The sequence below is a fragment of the Arachis duranensis genome, chromosome 3 (assembly GCF_000817695.3).
Source record: "Arachis duranensis cultivar V14167 chromosome 3, aradu.V14167.gnm2.J7QH, whole genome shotgun sequence".
Taxonomy (NCBI): domain Eukaryota; kingdom Viridiplantae; phylum Streptophyta; class Magnoliopsida; order Fabales; family Fabaceae; genus Arachis; species Arachis duranensis.
The window spans coordinates 17121476-17133710 of record NC_029774.3 but is presented as its reverse complement, the minus strand read 5'-3'; the positions used below and the strand labels follow the sequence as shown (position 1 = coordinate 17133710).

The 12235-nt window shown below is 35.7% G+C and overlaps 1 pseudogene; it reads right to left on the bottom strand.

Annotated features, from left to right (window-relative positions):
• Nucleotides 1–613: 613 nt before the first annotated feature.
• Nucleotides 614–9825, bottom strand: LOC107474581 (chaperone protein dnaJ 15-like; annotated as a pseudogene).
• Between the last annotated feature and the right edge of the window lie 2410 nt (nucleotides 9826–12235).

Sequence of the window (12235 nt, the reverse complement as noted above, 5' to 3'; positions counted from 1 at the left end):
TTGTTATTGATTTTGTGTGTACGTATTATCACAAATTCATGTCCTATTTATACTTGTCCAAGATTTTCCTTTTCAAATTTCATTAATATAAAGTCTATCCTGGGGAAACAAAGCACCGCTCATAGTTAATATTACATAGCCCAGAGTTAACTTGATTGGAGAGATGGACATTCATACTTATTATAACAACCTTGTTTTAGTCATGATCATTTTTTAGTTTTATTTTTGTATCAAACTAATTATTATTTTTAAATTTTGATAATTTATCAATTAGTTTATATTTATTATATTCTTTAAATATTTATTGAAAACATAATCATATAAAAGATATATTGTAATCAATAAAAAGAAGGTCCTGTGTTAATTCCACTTATCTCATCTGCAAAATTTACTTCACTTGCTATTTCTGTTGCTGCTTCTTCTTCTTTATCATCACTGCTTTCCTCACAAGAAAACTTTGCCTTCTTGTTCCTCCTCTTATCCTTCTTCAAATATATTTTGTAGCCAACCCATGATGACGTTATCTGTTTCAAAAACCACATGTTATGAAATACCATATAATGTTTTAATGAAATATATACCAAAATAATTATTCAGATAAGATAATGTGGCATACAAAAGTATTCAAAAAAAAAAAAAGAAAAGATTTGATTATTATTTAGATAAGGTAGTCTGTTGTTGATCCTGCTGCTGTAATTGTATGATTTCAGATGGTAGCAACTGAGTTACCTTTTTCATCTCTTTGTTCTTTCCCCATAGAACCATGTATAGTCCACACACTATCGGATAGATGATCTTTTCAACTTTTAACTAATTTAGGTAAGGGAAACATTATAATTAAAAATTATGCTAGTGTGAGCATTTCCAGAAATGCAGTTGTCACTACAGCACATATTGAAAGAATATACAGATTGTTTTTCTTTTACATATCTCTCTGTCACTTCCTGGTAGTGAGCCAATGCCTGAAAATCATTAAGATACAAAACACTGTAAGGATCTCGAGATAAACCATAAGCCACGATTGAGTAAAGCAAATAGTAAGCTTTCTATATTCTGCTTCAAATTGGCGTAGCTCATTCCTCTTTCTTAAAATCTGAGCCTCGCTGTGCTTAAGTTTCTGGGTGGTATCTTCATATGATTTTTCACATACTACCTCAATTGTATAGCTAGCAGTCTTAAAAAAGTTATCACCTAAATGATAACAAGTTGAATTAGTGTTAATATATTTTTGTGTAACAAAAATAACCCTAGAAAGCAAAGAATGATAAAGCAAAAATAAATTATTCAGACCATAAATAGCAAATATATGAGTGCCAGGCTTTAGTTCCGAGACTTCACAAGGTTGAAGACCTTCCAACCTTTTAAAGAAAGCCCTTTCAGGATCCTTGGCCATCGCTAACTGTACCATAGCACTAAAAGTAACCGTCACTTTCAAAAGATCACTTAAAACACAGGAAAAAGGAACGCAATGAAACCTAACTTCATACCACATTCATGGTCGAATCCATTTTGTGCACTTGAAAATGTAAGAAATACATTCCGATAGATGTCACCTTGCCAGTTTTCTCACTATCTTCCTATACAGAAAAAAAAAATGTATGCACTATTTACTAAATATACATTCAATTGTAATTGCACATGCACTGCTTCTATGACTAATTGCAGTATATGTAATGTACAAATCAACTATGAAAACCTTAGTACCATGCTTATCGTAATTTCAATTTAGAATCACTTAGTTTGGTAAAACCAGTCTAACAAGAAAGGGAGACTAAATGTAGAAGCATTAAAACAACAAAGATTACCTGCAGTGCTAAACCATAGCCACCATTTGCATCTTGTTCAAAGTAAAGTAACTAAAAAATCAACCTCAAGCATTAAAATCCACATCAACCAATACCAAAAACCGCACCAGATGGACTAACAAAGTTAGAGGGTACTATAAACAAAGGTACAATGGTACCTTGAATTTGCTTTGTGCAGTTGAAGTAACTATTATTACAATCCCTGACTCAGCTTGCTCCTCATTTATTGTCACACCAAAAAAGTGAGCACATTGCTTCTCTACCTGCAACTTGCGACATAATTAGAACAAATACAATACCAAGGGACTAATAAGGTGGAAGCGATCTGACTGTAACTGTCCCATTCAGAGCTTCCTCAAGAACATTAGCTGAAATGGTTGTCTTGATAGGGACATCCAGCTTGCTATAATCAAATAGAATAAGAAGCAAAGTGAAGTTAAGTAATTTTCAAAATCAAGCAGCAGCCTTGTACCAAATCACACCTGAATAAAGCTAAAAATATTGTCTTGACTGTCCCTAGATTAGACAAGTCAATTTCCATGTCCATGCTATCAGCATCAAGTGCCTGACATATTTTTGGAAAAATAGCTTAGATAATAAAAGATATATAGTGCATAAAAGCAAAACAATTTCACTTCCAACAAGAAGTATATGCCGCTGAAATGTACATTTTTAAGAATTAACATGCAAATAAAAATTATGAATTTATGATCCATAAACAGAATTAACATGAAATTAATGGCAAAGATAATAATCTACTACCCAAAGGATGCAAGTCAGGAAAACAAAAGCAGAACATATGCACATTAACTTTATATGAAAACAAATGGCTTGGACTTCATATTATCCTACATGCATGACACGTATAACTGTAGTAAAATAAATCAAGTATAGATATGTAGTACACGTTGCAGGCAAGCAGCTTTTACATTAAATATAGAAGTACATAAATACTAGTATTAGTATTAGAATAGTTACAAAGTAAGAGATTTGAGACTATTTAGTGTCCATCATATAGAGTCCTTCTTTAATCTTCTGTTCCTGAAATATTACATTAAAAAATTAGGAGGCAAGAACTAAAAACAAGAGGGTGGCTTTCTATCCCATAAATATTTGGAAAAGAAAGGTATGTTAAATATTTTTATGCCACAGAGGCCTTCAGAGAGAAATCAGTGTCATAGAAGCCTGATAGAGGAAGGGTTATGCGTTCAGTGTTGGAATTTATACCAGACTGTTGAGCAATGAATATCATAAACGAATCGACGATTTGTTGGAGCTGCAGAACACAAAAGATTAGATTAATGGAGTATTATTTAACAATACAGATATCAAATTGAAAGACAGAAAGCAAGAAGATTATAGAGAGTATAAGTTAAAAAATGAAGTGGATCTAGGAGGGATAAGGAGAAAAAGTGAAGATGAAATTAATGTTTATTATTTATATGAATGTAGATGCAAAGACAGGAATTAAATATGAAGTTAGATGCAGCGGTAGTCAGCACGCATATACAAGTTAATATAAAATTAGATGTGGCGGTAGTCCGCACACATATGCAAATTCAGAAGTTTTATAAAGGAAATACGAAAATGAAGAAGTGAAAACTCTTTATTGAATTAATTTTGGAGAAAGAAAAGATGAGAGGAAAAGGCTTACAAAGGATTCTCAGAGCTTCTCTCTCTTATTTTTCTCTCTATACTTGTGTGTCTAAAAAACTCTACCTCAGAATGTTGCTAAGGTTTTCTTTTATAGACCTAGATTCTACTATTTCTGCAGTACAAGTTATGTCAATCGGTACTATTTCTATAATACAAGTTGATACAGTTTTGGTTTTTTGGAATTACATAATTATATTTCAAATGCTTATCTAATCTTCTCCTAAATTGATCTCGAAGCAATCATCTTCGTTTTGATTATAATCACTTGAGAATTCTGCTGAAGAACTAGGGTCTTCTTTGTCTTCTTTATCTTCTTCGATCATCTGCATGATTTATTGGAGGTGTTTTGCTAGTGTTTCTTTTGATTGGGCTCCTGCTAGAGCTACAGCAATTTGGGCTTTCTGATTGAGGAATATTGACTTTTCATGATCAAATGGCTTAACGTACTAGGGTGTTCGTTGAATCATTTTCTGACTATATCTGGGTGAGCCATGATTGCATCGAATTGAGACCACCATTTAACATAGGCATTTCTTTGAAGTATCGGTGGTGCCTTCGGGTGTTCATGAAGAGAACTGAAGATTGATGGTTTAGAAGTTATAGTAAACTCTCGTTGTAAGTATAGTTACTAAACCAAGCAATCAACCTTTCTTACAAACGTTTGGTTGTCACAAGTAACAAACTCTTTTAAAATTGATAACCGAGTATTCAAACCTTGGGTCGTCTTCTCAAGGAATTGCAGGGAGGTATGTCTTTATTATTGGTTATGAGTTTTGTAAATTGGGGTTTTGAAAGTGAGGAACAAGTAAATTAAATGACAAATAAAATAAATAATTAACTATAAAATAAACTCTTGGCAAGATATGAAAATTCGGAAGTCCTATCCTAGTTACTCCTATAAGAATGGAAGTTAATCCCACTTAGTTAACCTTTGCATAAGCAAGGAAAAGTCAAGTGAACTAATTGGTTAGATTTCCCAAGTCCTCCAAATCCTAAGGAAAGACTAGAGTCAGTGGAATTCCAGTTAATTAGCTGACATAACAATCAATCATGAATAGTTGATAACTCAAGAGCTTCCAGTTAATCAATTAAAGCCAATAATATAAAAAGCTAAATATGAAGCTTAGATCTGAAGTACCTCAAATAACATACATTCAAAGCAATAAAATCTAACATGGATAATATTCATAAGCCAATTGGGCAACATAAATCAAATACAAATAAAATCATTAAAGTATCCCAAAGTGGAAGAGAAGTCAAAATAAAGGAATATTGAACCTGATGTGAAGGTGAGATAAATCCCTAATTTCTAAAAATCCTAATCCTAAATCCTAAGAGAGAGGAGAGAGCCTCTCCCTCTAAAAACTACATCTAAAACCTAAAAATTATGAATTATGAAAGTCTTCTCATGAATGGATGCATTCCCCCACTTTATAGCCTCTAATCTGTGTTCTCCGGGCCGAAAACTGGGTCAGAAATAGCCCAGAAATCGCTGATTATGAAATCTAGTCCGTACAGGTCGCGGCAAGGTGACGTGGAGGCTTCGTCCACGCGTCCGCGTGGATTGAAGTTCGCAGATGCGACGCGTCCGCGTGGAGCGCGTGTTCGCGTCATCTATCTGTACGGCCACTATGGTGAATTATATGTCAAATCGAAGCCCCGAACGTTAGCTTTCCAACGCAAGTGGAACCACATCATTTGGACCTATGTAGCTCAAGTTATGATCGTTTTAGTGCGAGAGAGTCAGGTTGATAGCTTTGCAGTTCCTTCAACTTCTTGTATTCCTTCCACTTTTGCATGCTTCCTTTCCATCCTCTAAGTCATTCCTGCCCTGTAATTCCTGAAATCACTTAACACACATATCAAGACATCTAATGGTAATAAGAGAGGATTAAATAAAAGGAAATAAAAGCCAAAGAAGCATGTTTTCAATCATAGCACAAAATCGGAAAGGAGAATGTAAAACCATGCAAATAGTATGAATAAGTGGGTAAAGAGTTGATAAAAACCACTCAATTGAGCACAAGATAAACCATAAAATAGTGGTTTATCAGTTCCTGTTTGCCATATCTGTATTGCCATGAGAATACCCAGGCCAGTGCAAATGTAGAAAAAAATTTAAGATCTGCAGGGATGCTTGTTTTCCGTTGGTCAAACTTTTTGGTGAAAATTTTGAACCCCTCATCGGCAGGTGGGGGCAGGATCTCTCGTAATGGGCCAAAATAGTCCCTCCATTGGGTAAACCAGTTTGAAAAATGATAATTGGTATTTTTCTTGAAGTAGATGAGACAGGAAAGTCTATTCTGGTTATTTTGTAACTAAAATAGTCTTGTCCAGATGTTCACATATTCCCAATAAGAATATCCTATTGGGTCAAAAGGTTGAGAAATTTTTTTTGTATTATTTGAATTTTTTTCAAATTGGGTAGGGGTGAGCACTTTTAATATTTAAATGGTTGAATGGGTTATGTTGGTGGCATCTTTAGGGTCTTTGTAGTGTTTTACCGAGAATGAATCTGAATCCACTAGTATGAATTCATAAAACTGTCTGGTTCTGTTAGTCTAAAATGCAATCCTTGTGGGAAGACTTTAGGGATTACCTTAAAAGGTAATTTTTCTCAGAATTCGGGTTCCATTAAGAAGACAGATGAGAATTTATTTTTTGAAATGTATGTGGATTGTGGTTTTGGTTGGATGTTTGGGGGTTGGGTCTGAATCGATTGGGGTTATTTTGTTTGGGTAATTTCTTTACCTTTTGGGTCATTACAAATAGTCTTTTGGGCTGCTTGTGACAAAAATTTTGTCAAGTCAATTTCATTATCATCTGAATTGTCACATGTATCAGTCTAGGATTTTTTGTGAAGTTTCGAGAGACCTACATCTTGTAAGACCAACAAGGTTTGGAATGGAAGAGCATAGTCCACCTTTGTTTGCTTGGTTGTTTGGCTACTTAGAGGTTGAGTAAATGATTCAGCTATATTTTTTGTGATCTGAGTAGATGACTCAGTTGGCTCTTGGGTTATTGAGGTAGGTTGTTGGGTGGATGACCCAGTTGGGGTGCTTGACCCTGAATTTTTTACTTGGCCTCATAGGGCTAGGCGGATGCCTCTGCCTCTTACAGAGGCTAATGTTGCCTTTTTAGGCATGTGGCGGCTTTCCCTGCAAGTATTCACGGGTAAGGTAATCAGGGAGAGAGTTTGAGATTCCTTGAATGTATTCAATTTCGAAATAAAAAATGCTTAAAACTGCTTGCCAGCGAGCAAAAAAGTGTTTGGATGCAAGATTTTTTACATCTTTTTGTAAAATGTCTTTGGCAGACTTACAATCGACCCTGACCAGAAATTTTTGGTTTAATAAATCAGATTGGAATTTCAAAATACATAAAACAATCGCTAAAACTTCTTTCTGTATAGTCGAATAATTTTGTTGGAAGTATTCTAATGCTTAGATGTAAATGCAATGATGGACTCTTTATTATTAAGTTTTTGTTTTAGGATGCCCCCATAAGCTAGATCTAAAGCATTAGTCTCAACAATTTTGAAAGCTTGTGGAACAGGAAGGTAAAGACAAGGGAGTTCTTTGACACTAAGTTTGAGTTGTTTGACAATCGTTGTATGAGTATCTGTCCAAGGAGGGAGTTTTTTCTCTGGATGGTCATAGAGAGGTTTGATACGGGTGCTTAAATTTGGAATAAAATTTGCTATATAATTTATACAGCCAAAGAACCTTTGGAGTTGATTCTTTTCCAAAACGTGATCAGGGAATTTATTCACAAATTGGATAACCATGTCTATGGGTGTAATTGTTCCCTGGTGAATCATGTGACCAAGGAAATGGATTTTAGTTTAGAATAAACTAATCATTGATTTAGAAATTGCTAGACCATTATGCCTGATAGTGTACATAAAAGTTTTCACATGTTTAAAATGATCAAGCAAGGATTGTGAAAAAATGAGCACGTCGTCTATGTAGACGATGGCAAAGTCGGAGGAGGGATTGAAAATATCATTCATCATTTTTTGGAATTCCGACGGTGCATTTTTTAGGCCAAAAGGCATCACATTCCATTCATAATTTCCAAAAGGCATTGTGAATGCCGTTTTGTATCTATCAGCCTCATTAATCTGGATTTGGCAGTACCCAGAATTCATGTCAAATGTTGAGAAAATGTTAGCTGAGTTTAGTCTATTTAACAAATCTTTTTTGTTTGGGATAGGATATCTGATGAGTCCATATTTGATGATAGATTTTGACTTGATTTGAGTGAATTTCATCACATAAACCTACACTTAAACACTAAAATAGCATACTTTTGTGTTATTTCTCTAAATTAGACTTAAATATGAAAACATGCATATTGTGCTAAAATTAGTGAATTTAATTTCACTTTTATGCCAGTTAATACCGTGACATATTTTGTGAGTGATTTCAGGTCATTTAGGCACGATTGGCTAGGAAAAAGTGGAAGAAAGCATGTACAAGGGAGAACACATGAAGAAAACAAGGAAAATCACACACAGTCATGTGTGCGTGCGCACGAGCATCTGTGCGTGCGCACAACCCATTGTGCGTACGTACAGGTCCCTGCACGTGGTTTTATTAATGAAACACGTGATTCATGATTTTGGGGGCCTTTGGCCTAGTTTTGGAGGACTCTATGCTGAATGGGAAGTGCTATATCAACGGAAATTGAAGCCATATAAAGGCATTAGGTTTTATTAGGTAGCATGATGACTTAGAACATTTTTTTTTACATTTTTTAGGAGTAGGAGTAGTGTAGATAGTCATTGCTTTCTTAGGGTTTACTTCAATTTCCATTGTAGCATTTTATAGCAAACTTTGATCTTGGATTTTGCTTCTTTAATTGTAAGTGCTCTTAATTTCTCTTTAATTACATCATCTTTATTTTCATTTCTTCTTGGTTCTTTTGTTCATATTTTCAATTTTGAGTTCTTGAAGTTTTGATTGATGCATTTAATGTTTTATGCTTTTTTTATGTTTGTTTGGATATTTATTGTTGATTTTGTGAATAGTTGGTTATAGTTTTCCATTTTCCTTTACAATTTCTCATGTTTTGGGTTTATGCACACAAGGTGTTTGTGAAAATGCCAACTCTAGATTTTGAGTAGATTTTTCCACCTTGGCTTGGGATTTGAGTTCCTAGAATATTAGAGTCATGATGTCCAACATTTCGTGGTAATTCTTGGGTAGTTAGTTGACTATTGTGTCCATTGAAGCTAGCTTTTTACCAATTAATTTGGTTAGTTAGCTATGACTTATGGATCAAGGTCAATTATGCTTGCTTGACTTGCTCCTCGATGATAGGGGTTAACTAAGCGAGATTGACTCATCATAATTACCATAGTTTTGGTTATGGAAATGATAGGATTCCTTTGGATCTTCATTCCCAAGTCAAGGCTCTTTTTGCATTAATAGCATTTTCATTAAGTTTTGATCTTGTTTCACTTTTACTTGCATCAATTCCAATTCTGATCATTTCTTGGTTCTTTTATCTCTTAGTTCATTTAATCTTTCGTTTCTTGCTTGAAAACCCCCTTTTTTTCCTAACAACCGAAAGTGTGACATCTCAATTGCATCTTAGGAAGAACGACCCGAAGTTTCATTACTCTCGGTTTTGTATGTTTTGTATTTGAAAATCTAAACTTTGATTGATGGTCGATTGTTGGGTTGGGACTATACTTGCAACGCCAATCTTATTTTGAGATAAAATTCCTAACCCGCTTTAGGTCATTCGTCATGTTTTTGGTGCCGTTGCCGGGGATACAATTGGTGTTATATATTAGGTTGTTGTAAATATGTCCATAGTGTAAATAGCTTACTTTTTTGTTATTTGGTTGTTTTTGCTAATATTTAGGTGTTTGTTTTCTTGTTTATTGATGTATTTTGCTTTTATTTTCTACTTTCTTTATGAGCTATCACCCTTGTTGTTTGGAGCTTGGTTGTGACTATTTTGTAGGATATGATGAATTCAAATTGGGATTGGTTCATGGAATGGGAGAAGCGATGGAGGGAGGAGCAATCTTCCCCATACTACAACGAGGCAAATCCTCCCCCAAATCCTCCCCAATGTGCATACCAAATCCAAAGATATCAAAGATATCCCATACACAACCCCCAACCACAAAACTTTCAAGCACCACACCATCCACTTACATGGAATCAAGATGTCTATACACCTTGCTACCAACCTTATGAACCACCACATTCTTATACCCCACCTCAATACCCTCACCTACATGACACAACTTCTAACCATACAACCTTTTTTCCAACCATTGAACCTTCTTCACCTCAATATGAAGTTCTCCAATCCCTGCCCCAAGAACAACAAGACCTTCAAGCATTCTTACAAGATCAAAAAGGGTTCCGAAAGAAGCAAGGAGAGTTCTATGCTACTATAGCCAAAGCTGTGAACCGCTTGGCCTTACTACACTCAAGCACTCAAGACATCCCCTTGAGGAAGGTGGAGGGTCAACTAAGGAGTGTAGTGAGAAGGAGAATATGGAGCCGCAAGGGAAAGAAGAAGAGCTAGGACAAGAATGTGCACAAGAGGAGAAAGATAGAACTAGTGAACCGGAAAAGGTAAATGGAGAATTGAGGGAGTTTGATCAAGAAGTGAATTGCATCATCAATAATTTTTTGTCTACCTTGTTCAATCCCCTCAATGATCTTGAGGAACCTTCCCCTCTTGAGTTTGAGAGAGATAGGGAAGAGCTTGAAAAGGGTGGTGAGGAAGATGTGACCACCCAAGAAGTGGAGGCATTCATGCAAGATTCTAATAGAGTGATTCAATCCAAGGGCAATTTGAATGGGTGACAATTTTGTCCATGAGCTTCATAGGCCCATACCAATATGCTCTCTTGGAAACGGATCATGAACTTAAGATCCTTCTTCGGGTGTTCAACAAGAAAGAAATGGGTGTTGGTTGCCAAAGGAGTTCAAAGCATAAGTGGTACAAGGTCCAATTGGGAGGATTTAAAAATTCAAGTGGGTGCTCCAAAGGAAATTTGGAAGGTTGTTCATCCAAGTACGAGAATGAAAGTCAACAAGAAGATGATAGAGAAATCAAAGTGTGGGATCCGGGCATACAACTCTACAACCAACAATTTTGGATCCCAATTTTTTGAGGTTGCTTGAGAGTTTAATGTACTTCGTTTGGGATCCCAGAGGATCTTGGAAGAGCAAGCATGGTTGGCAACTCAAGGATGGATGGAAGCACAAGCCTCCTTGATGTGAGCTCCAACCTAAAAGTTCAACTTGAGGACTTAAAACCAAAGTGTATGGTAATATCCCTCTAACTTTATCTCTTTTAGCTTTTTTCTTGAATAATTGGGTATGTGGCTTGGTTAGTTTGGTTGCATTTTGATATTTGTTAGGTAATTTTAGTGGAATAATGTGTTTTTGGAGTTTTGACATGTTTTGGGACTTAAAAACCTATTTTGGATGCCATGGTTGATGCCTTAGAGGCATCATTTTTGTTGCAGGAATAGAGTCCTGTTCGCACGCACCCCTCTTATGTGTGCGCACACTTCCCTTGTTTTCACCATCTGTGCGCACGCACAGACCTGTGCGAGCGCACACTTTTAAACACCTATTCTGTTCAGAGCACTCGCACCAACTGTACATGTGCACCTTACCCTCTTTTTTTTCTGTGCGGCTGCGCACCATTCGTGTGCACGCACTCTTCACCTTCATTTCAAAAAAAAAAAGAAAAAACATCTTTATGCGTGCGCATAGCCTTGTGCGCACGCAAACCATTTAGCAACCCCTCTGTCGCAACATAGGCGCCCAGTGTGCGTGGGAACATCCCCCCTCTTTTCCCTTCGTATGCACACGCACACCCCATGTGCGCCCGCATAGACCATAACGCCTATTCTGTTTGCAGCGCCCGTACGCTTCTGTGCTGCTGCGACCACCACGACTCCGCCTACTCCATTCTTCTTCTTCCTTCCCTCATTAGCGCAGGTTCCATTCCCTTTCCCCTCCCCTGTTTTTGTTTCTTTATTTCTTTATTTCCATTACTTTTTAATTCTGTTTTTGTATTAGGAGGTGTTAGGATAGATGATTTTCTATTTTTCTTGACTGAATTTGTTGCTGTTTATATTTCTGGGCTGATTAAATGGTTACATTGAACTGGATATGCTGTCTTTTAAACTCTGCACACCACATGCTTGATGAATTTCCTGAATGAATATTTTTGGTTTAAATCTTGTGTCTGATCAACATAGGCTTTAAATTTTGTTTCCATTAGGCATTTTGTTTCACAGTGTGCAGTTGTATGCAATTTCTGATGAAGATCAAGATTGAAATTTTGAATATGCACTTGAATGAATTTTGCTTGAAACACCAAATTGGCTTTAAATTTTCAGCTTGATCCATTGCTTGGTGTAACTTTAGCTATGCATATCATAATTTAACTTGATCAATTGTTGGGTTATGCGCTTAGTTGCTATTTTTACTTAATATGCCAAATAGAACTGAAATTTTAGACTTAATTCATTGTTTGGCGTTATAAGTTAAGTGCATACAAAATTAACAAGTGAATTGATGATATTGCTTATTCATGTGGTTTTAAACAGAAATGATAAAAAACATAGCCAATTGTTCCTTAAGGTTTTTGAGCAATTCAAATTGATTTTCATCAAGTATTGCTTTATGAACAAAAGGGCTGTGTTGGTTGATTACTTTCCACTTTTCGGTATTGAATAGGCAGGTTCTTCAAATACTGAATTGTTTATTGCCAATGTGCCAAAT